Source organism: Pseudorca crassidens, chromosome 20, assembly GCF_039906515.1.
Source record: "Pseudorca crassidens isolate mPseCra1 chromosome 20, mPseCra1.hap1, whole genome shotgun sequence".
Classification (NCBI taxonomy): domain Eukaryota; kingdom Metazoa; phylum Chordata; class Mammalia; order Artiodactyla; family Delphinidae; genus Pseudorca; species Pseudorca crassidens.
In genome coordinates this window covers 37,364,918-37,382,207 of record NC_090315.1, presented here as the reverse complement: position 1 = coordinate 37,382,207, position 17,290 = coordinate 37,364,918, and the positions used below count along the sequence as shown (strand labels likewise).

The 17,290-nt window shown below is 35.9% G+C and overlaps 1 long non-coding RNA gene across 1 annotated transcript in view; it reads right to left on the bottom strand.

Annotated features, from left to right (window-relative positions):
* LOC137214554 (uncharacterized) overlaps positions 1 to 17,290 on the bottom strand; it is a 381,031-nt gene that overhangs the window by 50,407 nt on the left and 313,334 nt on the right. The window contains exon 3 of the long non-coding RNA XR_010938938.1: positions 12,243 to 12,297. This is a non-coding gene — a long non-coding RNA (uncharacterized lncRNA). The remainder of the gene's footprint in view (positions 1 to 12,242; positions 12,298 to 17,290) is intronic.

The window sequence follows — 17,290 nt, the reverse complement described above, 5'->3', positions numbered from 1 at the left end:
ACTAATAAAAGTTAATTACAGTGGTGATGTTGTTAAAGGAGGGAAAGTGGAGCAGGGGAAGGAACCCTAAACCTGGAGGAAGGAGAAAGGGATGTAAATCTAGTAAGACTCTTCTACTTGCTACTTCATTGTTCATTCTGAGCTTTATTTCCTTGGCTTATATTGTACAAAATGGCTCCTATACTTATAATTTGTGTGAATGTTGAAGGACAAGGTAAAAAGTGAGAGAATGAAGATGAAAACACATAGCATAGATCCTAGTACACTGTAGTTATTTAAAACATCACATGAATTGTTTATTGACTGTATTAATTATACTGTTTGAGAAAGAAAGCTAGTAAAGAAAACAAATGTGGGCATAACGAATATGGGCATTAAAACAGTCTATTTTAAGAATTGGGCATTTACCGCCATAAAGGAAGAGAAAAATGAACTTATTAAATTTTGTCATACTGTTTTTCCTATTAATTTTAATTAGATCTTATTAAATATTTTAGGATTCCTTTTAGTGGTTACCACACTTACTATTTAGATGTATTATTAATTGTAGATGGAACTTCCCTCTTGTTAGATTTGTTGTCTTTTGAGGAATTTTGTTTCACTTAAGTGTTTTTTCTAATGTAGATCCCATGGCATGTCCCCAGAGAATACACCAAAATGCTGTAAATATTGTGTACAGAGTACAGGTATTTCTCTCAATGCAGGCTTTGCTCTGGATACTGTAACTCTGGTAAGAATAACTCTGAATGAGTCAGACATCTAACACCATTTTATAGTGATCAACAGAAGCTGGAGATTTAACACTGGTCATTGAAATAAAAATTATCTCCCTAGAGAACTAAGGAATGTTCTTCTCCAATGATGGTTTGTGCATTGCTTCTTTATGACCTCTTCAAAAATAATCCATCCAAATAGGAAACTAGTCCATAAAAGAGAAGTACTTAAGTGTAAAAATGATTTATGGAGGCTGAGGTCTAAATTCCCATCCCATATATAGAGATGGTGACAAAAAATACACCTTAAGACTGTGGGAAATAGTTGAATTAACAAGTGATCTGCTTATTGAATTTTTTATTCACTTCTTTTTCTTTCATTTGTGCATTTTTCACAGTGGACTGGGGTATCAGAAAAGGATTCCTCAAGGAAATGACAAGGTAAAAAGGAAGGAAAGGAGGAAGGGAGGAAGGGAGGAAGGGAGGAAGGGAGGAAGGGAGGAAGGGAGGAAGGGAGGAAGGGAGGAAGGGAGGAAGGGAGGGAGGGAAAGACATTACTAATTCCTACACCAAGAAGCAGTTTGAAGTGGCCTATTAACTGGAAATTCCAGAAGTGGAGAGTAATTTAGACCTGGTGGAAAAAGTATCTTTGATGAGTGGATAGAAATAAGGTCAGAGAGTTGTACAGTGATACATCATGGAGGGAGTTCTGTGTTAAATTACAAAGTTTGAAATTTATTCTGAAAATTACAAAGAGCCATTGAAAGATGATGCATAAGTGTTCTAATTCTGCTGTAATAAATTACCAAAATTAAATAAATTTGGTGGCTTTAAACTACACAAATTAATTAATTATTTTTTTTCCATTTTGTATCAGAATTTGTTTTATTTTTCATTTTATATTGGAGTATAGTTGATAAACAATGTTGTGATAGTTTCAGGTGTACAACAAAGGGATTCCATTATACATATACATAAATCTATCCTTTTTCAAATTCTTTTCCCATTTACATTATTATAGCATATTGAGCAGAATTTGTTTTTCAATTGATTTGTATGACATTCTTTATATATTCTGGATACTAATCCTTGTGGATTTGCAAAGTATCTACACAAATTTATTATCTAACATTTCTGGAGGTCCAAAGTCTGAAATCAGTCTCATTGGCCTAAAGTCAAAGTGTCATCTTGGCTGGTTCCTTATGGAGCCTCTGAGAGGAGAATCCATTTTCATGCCTTTTTCGTGTCCTAAAGGCTGTTTGCATTCATTGATTCATGGTTCCTTCCTCACATCACCCCTACCTCTTGCTTCCATCATCACGTCTCCTAAGTCTGATCCTCCTGCCTCACTGTTATAAGGACTCCTGAGGTGACTGCACTTGGCCCACCTGCATAATCTAGGATAATCTCCCCATCAACATCCTTAACTTAATCATTTTTTTAAAATTTATTTATTCAGTTTTGGCTGTGTTGGGTCTCTGTTTCGTGCGAGGGCTTTCTCTAGTTGTGGCAAGCGGGGGCCACTCTTCATCGCGGTGCGGGGGCCTTTCACTATCACGGTCTCTCCTGTTGCGGAGCACAGGCTCCAGACGCGCAGGCTCAGTAGTTGTGGCTCACGGGTCCAGTTGCTCCGTGGCATGTGGGATCCTCCCAGACCAGGGCCCGAACCCACGTCCCCTGCATTGGCAGGCGGATTCCCAACCACTGTGCCACCAGGGAAGCCCTTAACTTAATCATATTTACAAAACTCCTTTAACCTTGTAATATCCTCGCAGGTTCGGGGAATTAGGACATGACTATTTTCGAGAAGCAATTATTCAGCTTACCACAAATTATAAACAGAGATATGACATGATAAATTCTGTACTTCAGAAGGAACTCTCTGATACAGTAGGAGTTAGTCTGAAGAACAATCAGTCTGGTGGAAGGAGACCAAGGGGCAGTTGTTGAGCTCCTGATGAAAAATGGCTCATTCCATATCTCTTCATGTGCAACATTTGGCTCTAAGACTACTGTGTCCCATGTCCTTCACAGGAGCAAAGGCCCCTGTGATGAAGAGCAAAAACATGTAGAAGGTGCCTTTTAACAGAACACAGAAACTCACTGGATAGGGAGAGAAGTGAGGAGTAGAGGTAAGGAAGCGATTAAAGTCTCCAAATTTGAATCACCATTCATAGAGATGGGAACTTTAGGAAAAGAGAAGAGGAAGAAAATAAAGAATTCATTCAAAGACCCTATTAGCCTGTAGAGCATCACTGTGCAAATTGGGAAAAGATGCCCCTTCTGGGCAGATGCTGTCCCACAGGCACATGGCTGGGTCACATGTCCATGCCTTTACAGAGAGGAAAAGGTGCCCCTTCCTCCCAGCTAATGCAGCTCTCCGGCGGGACACAGGAGGAGCATGCCGCAGACCACAGCCATAGTTGTCCTGAGCTGTTTTGTACATGATAAATATAAAGCATCAGTGAAAACTGAGGTGGAGTTATCTATAGGCACCTCTCAGAAGGAAAGTTAAAAAAAAAAATCTGGATGCCAGTTTTATATCAGCAGAAAAATAACAGATGAAGGTATAGAGTGGCTGAGATTGTACAGGCAGCAAAGAAAGTAACATAACTTCAAGAGGCAATCCAGTTTAAAGAGAGAATGTCCAAAATCACACCATCATTGCTACCATCAGAATGGGACAATCTCTTGTTGCAGAGACAGTCTAGGTGAATGTTTACTGCATTCGATCAGTGTGTATGACAAGGCTAGACCTTTAACATTTTGCTTGTCTGTATTTTTACAAAAATATTGATGTATTAATTATTAAATATAACTAATTTTGGGGCAATAATAAGAAATGGAGCAGAGCTAAATTATTTGATATCAGCAAAAGGGAAGATTAGTAGAAGGGCAACTGGGGTATATCAACCATGGGTGAAAACAGCTAAAAAATCCTTTGCTGCATAATTAAACCAAAGTCTCTTAGAAATCTCTGGAAAGGAAAAGAGGCAGAAAAAAAAAAAAAAAGGAAAAGGGAGAAAATAGAAAATTTTAAATTAAAATATTTTGATTTTTTTAACCAACTTATTTTTAAAATGAATTGATTTCATGAAATGATGCTTGATCTTGATTATTTGAACCTGTGAAATGTTTTGACAAGGGAAATGCATTTTCTTCAGTTCTATTTGTGGAATTTAGTTATCTGTTCAATGTATGCATTTCACTTAAACTTCAGCTGATTTGAGACACCCAACTCTCCCTTGGAAGTCACTTGGCTTTTCTCATAAATGTGTAATTTTCAGCTCGAAGAAACATTTGCACCTTCAGGGAGCAATATATTCTCTTCTCCCAGTAGTTCCTTATTTTATTTACCCTGTCAAGTAGCCAACAAGAACATTTTCTCATACTGTACCGAGGATAAGTGAAGTTCAAGCATTCAGCTTGCCCAGCTTTTAGAGGAAATTAGAAAATACTTTCTAGCAAAGTAACTAATAATAGTTCTTATTGAGACATAGGCCACCTGTTTGGAATTATCAATCAAATCAGCTTTTATAATAAATACCTATTATTTTCTGAAATATAATGCATTACAAAAGTGTTTGCATTTTTCATTTGGCATCTTGGCAAAATGTTGGAAGGAGAGTCTAAATCTTAGAGCATACCGTTGTTAATTGTCCCATTTTGGAGTAACCTAAGCATGAAAAAGTACAAGTGCTTTTTCCCTTATTGGGCATTTAGTGACCTGCATAAAACTGAATATGGCAAGTTCTGATTCTTTGGATTGTTATTTGTTGAAAATGTGCAGAAATGAAGCTATCAGAAATGCTTCCTTTAAATGAATATTGAATAGAAGCTAGTGGCATCTTTCCAATAAAGTAATTTCTTCCTTAGTTAGAATGGGTTTAGTTAAAGGGGAAATCCTACTTCAGTGCCATTTTTTTTCCTCCCCTCATTTATGCCCAAAGCATATTGTATGCAGAGATGTCATGCCATGGGCCCAGTAATAGTTCTGCTATAGACAGTTTCCACCTGACTGCATTTCTATTACTGCGGATAACCTTCAACTCATGAACAGAATTCACAATTTATAAGGAATATAGAAAAAAGAAGTCTTCCATATAAATCCAGAATTCTAATTGTGTGAGGTATGGATAAATTGCATAACTTTAAAACTGAATGTGAAATCCTTTTCAGTGTGATCCTTATGGGAAGGATTACTAACTTGCTGCTCATCTTGAAAGTTTTCCTCGATGTGCTATTATTTTTCAAGTGTCATATGTTTGCAAGACATTTCTCTGATATTTCCCCCAGGGCATGGAGAATAAGACTCAGTTTGACCAGAAGAGGTTGAAGATGAGCAATCTAGTTTAGAAACGGGGCCTGTCAAAGAAAAAAGGCTGGTTATTTTTGTGAACCTGGATCAAGCAGACCAGAGACCCATTGAAAGAATCTGGCTCGATGAATAAGCATTGAAGAGGTGCACTACATTTCAGCAGTATCCAGGAGCTAGCCACTGAAGACCTGGCTTTTATTGTTGACTCTGTTAATAATGTACTATGTAAACTTTGGCAAGTAAATGAACACATCTGTTCTTTCTTCCTTTTCCCCATTTGTAAAAAAGTGGTTTGAATTGCTTGATCCATAAGATTCTCCTCAACTCCAAGTTTCTCAGTTTGAAGGAGGGGCAGAATTAGTGAGCTTATGATATAAGGAAGGTATAAATTCTCTGACCTCTTCCCTGTCCTTCCATGCATGGGTATAGCAGCACTTACACATGTCTGCTTCCAGCCAGAGGAAAAGAAGGAAAATAGTCACTAGGTCCTTTTATATCCACATTTTAGAAAAGTGAAGGTCTATACAAATTGTCAGGGCCTGCCAGAATTAAGAGTATGTCTTATTATTGCATTGGGCTAGCTTTAGCTGTAAGTTTCATCCATCCATTCAAGCATCCATCCATCTATCCTTCATCAATATATCCACTGAATCAATAGGTACTGTATACTTATTTTCTGGCTTGTAAGCACTAGAAATACACTGGTCAACAAGACAGGCTTGTCCCTTTTTCAGGGAATTGAGTGGGCATGTGTTACAAACACACAATCAGTTAATTACGCATATGAAAAGTGTTATTTAAGAAAATACAGAGAGTAATAACAATGTCTAACAAGCAGCTTTGTTCTTCATATAAGAACAGACCTGATTATCCTCACACAAACTAACTTCTTTATTCAAAGGAAGCTAGAGATACAAGTTGATTAAAAAGTCAAGAATGAAATTCATTTTTCAATGTTCAGTCATTTGATCTGTTTGCAAGATCATTTTATCACAACATAAACACTACTGGCTTCTGAATAACAAAGAATTAAATTTATAAAACTCTCCATACTGTTGTGACCTCCACAGAGGTCCTGGGCAAGAGTTTGCCCTTGCGAACTCATCCAGAAGTACCATAACCTTTAATATCAAATTGGTATTCTAAGTACACGAAGGCAATAAAGAAGAACAATAACAACTAAATCCTGAAGGAACTAACGGAATCAGCCTTTATTTGGCAGAGAATGGCATGCAATTATAAAGCTATCAAGACTCCAAACTATAAATTTAATTAAGCATAAAGATGGGTGAGTACTGAAATACTAATGAGAAAACTTAGTCTTCCTTCTAATGAGATTATGCAGTTATGACCCAAATATCCCATCCTAGATTATATCAACTAACCATCTGTCCTGGTTTATCTGGGACTGAGGGATGTAGGACTTTTAGCGCCAAACCAGGAAAGTCTTGGGCAAACCGAGGAGAGTTGTTTTCCTACATATCTTCTATTAAGTAATAACAATGTAAGACTCCTATTATGCAAGCCTCTAAACTTCTTCAGTTCATGCTCTCAAAGCATTGGCAAGCCATGAATCATGGCCACCCACCCTCTGGAAAAGGGTATTTTAGAATCCACTGATCTAATCTGACTAATCTGTCAACAAAGTTATGTTCTTAGCAGGGGCTATTTTGCCCAAAGTAGTACCAGGAAACAAACATGTATAAGCTCTAGTCAAGGAAGTTATTTACTTCCACCATGCAAGGTACCTGTTCTTTGCCGAATCATCAGTAAACAGCAAAATATATCAGCTGGCTATCACACCTGTGCTTTAACTGACACTGCGGTCAGTGATTCTAGCTCTATTACTGAGTTATCTCCATTCAAAGTTACTTAGCTAGAAATATCACCATCATTTGACATTTCAATGAGCCTCTGTTTCCTCAGTTAAAAGAAAAAGTTTGATTGTCATAGATGAAACAGTCTACTGTGCCCAGAGTTGGGTTTGGTAGATAAAGATAACAGTGGAAAGTTGCCAGTGTAAGTGCATTACACAGATACATGGAGGGCCTCATTTCATTTTCCACAAAGCCCTATGAGGTATGCATTTTTATATCACTTTCTTTAGGCATGACTGACATGTAAAAAAGCTATACATATTTGATATTTAAAACTCCATGAGTTCACGGATAAATATACCCCCATGAAAACATCACCACCATCAAGGCCATAGAGATATCTATCGCTACCCAAAGTTTCCTCCTGCCTTATTTATTATTATTAATAGAAGTAGCAGTAGTAGCAGTAGTAGAATATCTAACATAAAATTTAACCTCGTACCAAATTTTAAGTATACAACATAGTACTGTTAGCTACAGGCACTATGCTGTCTAATAGAATTCCAGAACTTAGTCATCTTGCATAACTGACACTTTGTACCTTTGACTATCACTTCCCCATTTACCCCTCTCCTTAGCCCCTGGCAATGACCATCCTACTCTCTGCTCCTATGAGTTTGACTATATTAGATTCTACAAGTAAGTGACATCATACTGTAATTGTCTTCCGTATCTGGCTTATTTCACTTAGCATAATGTCCTCCAGGTTAATACATGTTGTCACAAATAGCAAAATTTCCTTCTTTTCTGAAGGCTGAATAATATTCAACTGTATGTATATACCATATTTTCTTTATTCATTCATACATCCATGGACATTTAGATTGTTTCCATACCTTAGCTATCGTGAATAACGCTGCATTGAACATGAGGGTGTAGGCAAAAAGATCCTGATTTCAGCTCCTTTAGATAAATACCAAGAAGTGGCATTGCCAGATTGCATGGTAGCTGTATTTTTAATTTTTTGAGGCATATTCATACTGTTTTCCATAAAGGCTGGATCAATTTACATTCCCACCGAGGGCGTACCAAGTTAATCTTTTCTCTACATCCTCACCAACATTTGCTCTTCTAAAAATAGGTGTGAGGTGGTATCTCATTGTGGTTTCAATGTACATTTCCCTGATGATTGAGACCGAGCACTTTTCATATACTTGTTGGTCATTTGCACGTCTTCTTTGGAACAATGTCTGTTGAGGTCCTTTGCACTTTTTTTTTTTTTTTGCAGTACGCGGGCCTCTCACTGTTGTGGCCTCTCCCATTGTGGAGCACAGGCTCCTGATGTGCAGGCTCAGTGGCCATGGCTCACAGGTCCAGCCGCTCCACGGCATGTGGGATCTTCCTGGACTGGGGCACGAACCCATGTCCCCTGCATTGGCAGGCGGACTCTCAACCACTGCGCCACCGGGGAAGCCCCCTTTGCACATTTTTTAACAGTTATTTGTTTTGTTTTCTTGCTATTGAGTTGTAGGACTTCCTAATATATTTTGGATATTAATCTTTTATCAGATATATGGTTTGCAAATTTTTCTTCCATTGCATAGGTTGTCTTTTCATTCCAATTGTTTCCTTTGCTGTGCAAAAGATTTTAGTTGCATATAATCTTATCTGTTTATTTTTGCTTCTGTTGCCTGTAGTATCCAAAAAGTTTTGTGCTTTGGCATCATATCCAAAAAATCATTGCCAACACCAATGTTAAGGAGCTTTTTTCTGAAGTTTCCTGTAGAAGTTTTATGATTTCAGGTCTTACATTTAAGTCTTCAATCAATTTTGAGTCAAATTTTGTGTATTCTACATGTGGATATCCAGCTTTCCCAACATTATTTACAGAAGAGAATACGCTTCCCCATTTTGTATTCTTGGCACCCTTGTTGAAGATGAGTGGACTGTATATGCATGCGTTTATTTCTGGGCTCTCGATTCTATTCCATTGGTCTATTTGTCTATTTTCATGCCACTATGGTACTGTTTTACTTACTGTAGCTTCATAATATAGTTTGAAATCAGGAAGTGTGATACCGCCAGGTTTGTTCTTTTTGTTCAGGATTGCTTTGGCTAATGGGGGATTTTTGTGGTTCCATATGAATATTAGGATTGTTTTTCAATTTCTGTGAAAAATGTCACTGGAATTTTGATAGATATTGCATTGAATCTATAGAGGGTGTGAGTAGTATGGGCATTTTAACAATATTAATTCTTCTAAATCATGGATATGGGATATCTTTCCTTTTATGCATGTCTTCTTCAATTTCTTTTATCAGTCTATTATATTGATAGATTTCAGCAAACAGATCTTTCACCACCTTGGTTAATACTATTCCTAAATATTTTACTGTTTTGATGCTATTGTAAGCGTGGTTGTTTTCTTAATTTATTTTTCATATAGTTCTAACAAATTTTTGGCAGTGTCTTGAGGGTTTTATATATGAAAGATCATGTCATCCGGAAACAAAGACAATTTTACTTCTTTCTAATTTGGGTATCTTTTAAATTTGGATACCTTTTCTTTTCTTTTTTTTTCTAATTGTTCTGGCCAGAACTTTCTGTACTGTGTTGAATAAAAGTGGTGAGAGTAGGGGCCCTATCTTTTTTCCTGATCTTAGAGGAAATGCTTTCAACATTTCACCATCGAGTATGATATTAGCTGCTGGTTTATCACATATGGTCTCTATTAGTTTGAAGTACATTTCTTCTATACTAAATTTGTTGAGAGTTTTTTTTTTAAGCACGAAAGGATTTTGAGTTTTATCAAATTATTTTTCTGCATCTATTGAAACCATCATGTGAATTGTATTCTTAATTCTGTTAATGTAGTGTATCACATTTATTGATTTGTGTATGTTGAACCATCTTTGCATCTCAGGGATAAATCCCACTTGATCATGGTGTACTCTCCCTTTAATGTGCTGTGGAATTCATTTTACTAGTATTTTGTTAAAGATATTTGCATCAGTGCTTATCAGAGATACTGGCCTATAATTTTCTTTTCCCATTATGTCTTTCTCTGTCTTTGTTATGAAAGTATTGCTGGCCTTGTGAATGAGTTTGGCAGTGCTCCTTCCTCTTCAATTTTTTGGAATTGTTTAAGAAGGACTGGTATTAATTCTTCCTTAAATGTTTGGCAGACTTCACCAATGAAGCTATCTGATAATGGGCTTTTCTTTGTTGGGAGGTTTTCATTATTAATTCAATCTCCTTACTCATACTAATCTGTTTAGATTTTCTATTTCTTCATAATTTAGTCTTGGTAGATACTATGTTTTTAGGAACTTATCCATTTCTTCTACTTTACCCAGTTTCTTGGCATATAGATTTAATAATAATCCTTCATGATCCTTTGTATTTCTGTGGTATCAGTTGTAATATCTCCCCTTTAGTTTAAAATTTTATTTTGAAATTCTCCCTTCTTTTTTCTGAATTAGCCTAAAGATTGGTCATTTTTTTTTTGTCTCTTCAAAAAAAAAATCAACTCTAGCTTCACTGATCTTTTCTATTGGTTTCCTGTTTCCTATTTCACTTATTATCACTCTGATCTTTGTTATTTATATCCCTTTGCTAACTTTAGGCTTATTTTGTTCTTTTTCTAGTTCCTTGAGGTGTAACATTATGTAGTTTACTTGATATCTATCTTTTTCCTTAATGTAGATTTTTATCACTATAATCTTTTCTCTTAAAAGTGCATATAAGTTTTAGTATGTTGTGTTTTCTTTTTTATTTTTATCAAGATACTCTTTTACTTCCCTTTTGTCTTCCTTGACCCATTGGTTGTCCTGGAGTGTGTTATTTAATTTCCACTTATCTGTGAACTTTCCAATTTTCATCCTGTTATTGATTTCAAATTTTATATCATTGTGTACAGAGAAAATACTTGGTATGATTTCACGTTTCTTTAATTTGCTAACATGTACTTTGTTGCTTAAAAGATGATCTCTCCTGGAGAATGGTCCATGTGATATATATCTATCACAAATCATGTACACATGTGCCCGCGCACACACACTCACATATATACACTTCAATACTGAGATGAATTATTTGCTAATTTCCTCATTACTCTCACTTTTTAGAGTAATGGTCAACGTATTCTAACTACCTTTCAGAAAATACTTAGGAGTTATCAATATAGGTAATATTTTCAAAGCAAGAATGGCATATAATAGAAATTTTTGTTTATAGCCATGTTTTAACCACCAAAATCAGCATTGTCTTCAACATAGCCACTATGTTTTTTAACACTTCTGTTTTGTTCTAATTTTCAGAACTTAAAATTTGTGATTTTCCCCTGAGTCTCTGAATTTAGCCTGAAAGCTGGAATAATATTTCTTAGCTCTAAAAAACAATAATGTGCCCAAAGTTTTGCTTAGTCTGAACCAGAAAGTCATCTCTGGGCAGTAAGTGACATGTCCACACTGGATAAAATGGAAATCAATTGAGCTTAGGTGTCATGTCATCATAGGTGATGGGGTGAGAGCAGAAGGACAATATGTAGAGAAGGGTTAATTTTCAACTTTTAGTCTCCTCAACAGAATCAGTAGACATGACACCTTCTCATGAGAAACAGTGGCTCATTGTAGCAGTTATCCTCAAATAAGGGGAAACATCAGAATCTCTACCAGAAGGACAGGAAATACCTGTTGAATCTCTGTCCTACTGCCCATTCTTGACAAACATAAATTTCCTGTAAATTAGTTAGATAAACAATCCAAGAATCAGGATTTCTGAATTTTATCCATCTCTGACAACTTACATGGAATAGGAGACATAGGATTGTCACATTTTTCTAGTCTATGTTTCCTTCGAAGAGTTCTGTTGATGAAACTGATATGCAACTCCATGATATATTTCTCATGCCAACTTACCTCATGAAATTAAAATTTTTTAAATAAGAAGAATAAAATGATAGCTTAAATGTACTTTTTGTTAGTAAGAATCCACCTGACATGGTATGCACATGTGACAATCATATATTAGAAGGGATATAAAAATGGTAACATTTCCATGGAAATGACCAAAATGATAAAGAAAACACCAAGTATTTGAGGGTTTGAAGGAGGAAGCAGTGATGTTTAGATCTGAATGAGACCTGTGAGGTGGCACATGATAGATTTCATTAACGAGATACTTGAAAAGAGTTATTTTCTATTTACTAGTCCTTTAGCTTGATCCAACAAGACAAAACCAGTGATTGGAAGAAAAAAGCCATCACTTCCAAAAATTTCCAAATGTCATCAAGAGTGGAACACAATGTCTTACACAAGAGTGAGTTTCTATCATGTAAGTACTTCAAGCAAGAGACTGTTAAGTAAAAGATTTCTAAAGATGTTTTGGACTTACGTTCACAAGGTGTGTGCCATGGAAGAGGAGATACAGGTTACGTTAAACAGTACTTCTGAAAAAGAAAAAAATAATCTGTCATTGAATATGATTGAAAGACACTAGGTTAAATGAAATTAGACTTTTTAAATTGTAGGACTTAACAGAGCACTTCAAATAATAATGTGCATTCCTAGACAATGAATGGGGAGGAGGGGGTGTGGATAAAAAAGAATAAAAGAAATGATGTATCTGAGATCTCAAGATGTTATTTTTGCCCTGTTATCGACCTTGCTCAAAACTATTTTAAAAACCATTGCTATACAATGTATGCTAAAAGAATAAAAATAAACACAGATAAGTTATGGGAGATAATCACCATATTGGTATTTAATACAACATGAATGTCTAATATTTTATGAGTGCATGAGGTTATGCCAGAACCACAATATAATAACAAACAGCAGTAAATGTGGTGGCATTATCTACACCTATTTACCCAGCTGGCAATGAATAAGTAACTGAGCATGAGGCAACCACTATGAGTCAATTTGAGAGACCCTGGGGTAACCCATTCATTTAACTAAAGTCGGAATAATTTTAAAAGTAATGAATAATTTTTCTACCTCTAATGGGTCAGTTGATTTGTGCCAGCCCATGACCTGTTTGCCTTCAGATCTACTCCTTAATCTTTTTCTGCCATTCTCTGGGTGACAGGGAAGCTGATTTCTGCAGACTCCCAGGTCAGGTGACTTTTGGCTGGGTTTAGCCAACAGGAGATGTTGGTGAGAGACTGGAGGGCAGGAAGGATAGAAGGTCTAGCGATTTCCCTTCTCCTTCTCTGCCTCAGGCTGGGTCTGTGTAGTATAAGAATTACCTTGGTGATTCAAGCCCTTCGGATCTGGTAACGGTGCCTTTTCCTTGGTTCATCCTGCCTAGGATGGCAGAGGTTTTTTGCTTTTGCTAATCTCTGGATTATACCAGAGTTTTCTTTTGGCTTCTTAGCAATGCTATCACCCATATAACAAATTCCCAGCACTTTATTTCCTGTGACTTATGTACTTTCAGTGGTTTCTGTTTTCCTGGTTGGACTCTGGTAAATATAATGGTTTTCTACATTACAGAAGCATTTTTTTAAATGTTAATGCATTATTATTTTCTCATAGGATTCCAAAGATGAAAAGGATCTTGGAGACTGCTTAGCCAAACAGTCAGACTGCAGTGTCTGATAAAGACAGGGAGAGAGCCAAATGGGTAGGGATGTGAAAAACTCTCACCCTTGCTTCAACAAGATCATTGTAACTATTTACCTGTTTACAGGTATTGCTTCTATATCATAAAAAAGGTGTTGCATTGATATAGTTGTAAACCCTAATATTGCAGAAAAGGCCCAGGTAAGGGGTGACTTTTATTTTGTTCAATTCACTACATCCTTTCAAATTCATCAATCTTTTATTGAGCAGATCCTGCTTTCCACCCCCAACCCCCAGCAAGTATCGAAAGGGACTCTACCTACACTGTTTTGCTTTATCTTCCCATCAACTCATTGAAGGTGGAGTATTATTCAGAAATTGAGATTGAGAAAGGTGAAATATCTTGCCTATATCTCTATAGTAAATAAGTATCCAAATCAGACCTAAACCCCAAATTAATGTCCTTCCACAACACAATCCTGTTTCCCTTGATGATTAAATGCTTATCTGATCTTAGAGTTACAAGAAGAGTTTTAGAGAGTAAAATGATGAGTTTAATTGTGGGGATGTGAAATAAAAGTGAATGTGCCTTTCAGCAAGAACTTAATCTAATGCCTGATCTAACCGTGATATAGTAATTTTTGCCAACTGTTGTTTTTGTTTAAACAGTGTCTTATAAAATATTCCATTCCCAAGGTACAGGATGAATATTAGCATCTATAAACTTTCCCCTAGCCTACCACTTAGAACACACCTTTATCACAAATTATTCCACCCAAGATCCTCAATTAATATTAATATTATAACCCCCATCATCATCCTCTCCAAAATAATTCAGTGTACAAACTTTGTCTAATGAGGGAAAGAATAGAAAAAAATCTTTAACAGATTCGCATATGGGAGGGAAAAACCAATTAAAGATTATCTCTGAACCAGGACCGCCAATATGAGATGAGATGCATAACTAATCAGCCCAAGAAGTACAACACGTGAAGTGAGGAAAGTGTCATTGTGAGAAATGTAACAACAGTCTGATGTGCATAATTCACTTTTCCCATGGAGCCCTTGCCCATCTGCTGTGACTTAGCTGAATATCAGAAGATGCAAGGAGGCCATCACTCATTAACTCACTCAGCTCCTTCAGGGCCTGGCTTTGCCTTCATTTTGTTTTTATTCTTGCACTAAAGACTTGGAAACCATTAATATTACTCTATGGGTTTCTGAACTTTCCAGGCTAGGATCTAATCAGATTCTCTTCTAAAGGGAGCAGAGGTCTGAAGTTCTTTATACACAAAGCAAAGAGTATCTAACATTTGTTAAAGCTCCAAAGAACTACCTTCTCCCCGGCTATGATGGATTAAAACCATGAAAACACAGTCCTAATTCTAATGTTCTTGGAAACAATCCTCCCACGCTTTATTTTTCCTATGTCTGCCTGGGCTCAGGCAGGTTTTTGACACTAAGCACTCCCAGTCAGGCTTTGGAATCACTGCTTGAAAGAATTTCTCAACTTTAAGACACACATGGAATGAGTAGATGATTTTAAGCTAATCCTGCATGATATGAGTTATTTATTTTAAAGATGTTGATCAAATGATGCTTTGATTTGAAATGCCCTTAATTATTCCTTAGTATTTTAGGAGTAGTGTTGTTTTTCTCTCATTCAGTCATGGATTCATTTGACAAATATATAATGAATAGCTTTCTATGTCAGGCCCTGGCATAGGCATTAGGGATTCAGTAAACAGTAGGACCTAGTTCCTTTCTTTAATACTTTAAGTTCTGGTAGGTGCTTAGTACTGGCATTAATATCATAGTAAGAATGTTCATTATTCTGGTGCATTATTTTCCCCTTTCAGGATGTCCTTCTTTCTAAACCTCTACATCCTGAGTCCTGTTTCCATTCCTTAAGCTCTGTAGCTCTATCTAAACTAAATTCCATCAGAATGGTGACTGTGTCTGATTTTGCTCACTAGCTGTTTATCCCCAATCCCTATAGTGCCTGTCACATAGGAGGCACTCAACAAACATTTAAATTATTTATTTACTGAAAAAACTCTGTTTTATCAAGCCAAATGATATCCTATTTCTCTGAACTTTGTTCCACTCAGACAAACCACTGGTATTAGATGCTTCTAAAAATGAACAAAATTTTTAGAAACTAGTTGAGCTTATAAAATATACAGTTTACAAGCAGAGATATGTCTTAACCATGTTGGTGATCCCTTCAGTCTTAAACCCATACAGTTAGCAATCCCCACACTTTGTTTGACAGAAAGATTTTCAGTTGGCCAGTGTAAAATCAAATGGCACTAAAACTACTGTGAACTAAATGCCTTTTTAGTACTATTTTTTCTTTTGTTAAAAATTAAAGACAATATACAAATATGGAATATTTGAGTATCAGGATTATTCTCTGTTATACATCTGTATAGAAAAGGCTTGATTTGAACATTACTCTTTCTTTGCAGTTTTCAAAATAACTATTTTTGTTAAAAATTAAATTTTAAAAGTGTACATTTGGGGAAATGATGAATATATAAAACTTTGTAACTATCAGCCAGACCAAATTATAGAATACTTCCATCAACCCAGGAAGTCTTCCCTCCAAATATCCCAAAGATGGAGTCACTCTTCTATTCTAATACTTCATATAAATGATGTCATACAGGAGTATCAGACAGGTAAATTGAAAAAGATATGTTAACATTACTCTCTTAACATTTTATTAACAATTTAGAGCTTTATATCCAATGGATATTAATCAGTGGACCCAGTTTGCACGTTTTTTTGGTAGAAATGTTAGAGTGCACAAAATTATTTTTTTCTCCATTACCATTCTGACTAACCTATTTAAAAATTTTAAATAAAAACAAAAATCAGTACTGGTCTTGAAAACAGAATAAATATACTTTTTAAAATGAAGGAATGGAAGAGTATAAGACAGCCTCTAAATATCTTTGGGTAAAAAGTGGATTTAGCATTATATCTGGAAATATAAAACTTATTTCTTTTCATTAGGGAGTCTTACTTAAAACTAGGATTGTTGGGCAGAGTACAACCCTGTGGGATCCAACAGGACAATGGACAAATGTTATGACTTAGGTATAATTTCCAAAAGCATTAAAAAGTCTTTAGAAACTACTAGTAGTATGCAGAAATTCTGCAGCTTGAAGGGTTATATTTAAATATGTCTACCAAGATTCTTAAGAATGTAAGCTTACCTGCAGTTGGAAGGCTGCAAGTTTTGCTTTCCTGCCAGAAATCTTAATCAACTGATACTGTTGACATCGTCCAAAAACAATAAGCAAGATTAGTGGAAGTTACACATCCTACTCATTATTGCTTTGTTGAAGAGTCACTCAACTGAGAGAACAATATTATAGGACTTATTTACACTGATGTAAATCATTTCGTCCATAAACAAATGAGTAATGACCTGTTAGTCCAGGAGATTAAAAGCTAAGCAGATGTTTCACAAGAACAGAAATTAGTCTAGGGGAGGAAACAGAAAGCAAATTCATGTTAGCCATTGGCTTTCAAAACTGAACGATGTTAGACCACTTGAGTTTGTTGAGTGGGACAAGGGAACGCAATTGCTATTTTTGCTAAGGACCATTTATAAAGAAGTTTCAAAGTTCCTTTTAAAAAAATTACTTGCTTTTTAAACAAGGAAGCAGCAACTAAGAAAATGGGTCCTCAAACAGCTCACCTCCAACTCTGTAAAAGACTGCCAAACATCTCTTGTGCATTGAAATTTATGGCTCAGGGACTGATTTCACTGGACTTTACACAAATCTTTGATCCATGGACCCATTTTAGTAGGTAATGCTATATCCTGTAACTCTATTTATCCTATTAGTCAGTGAAGGGGAG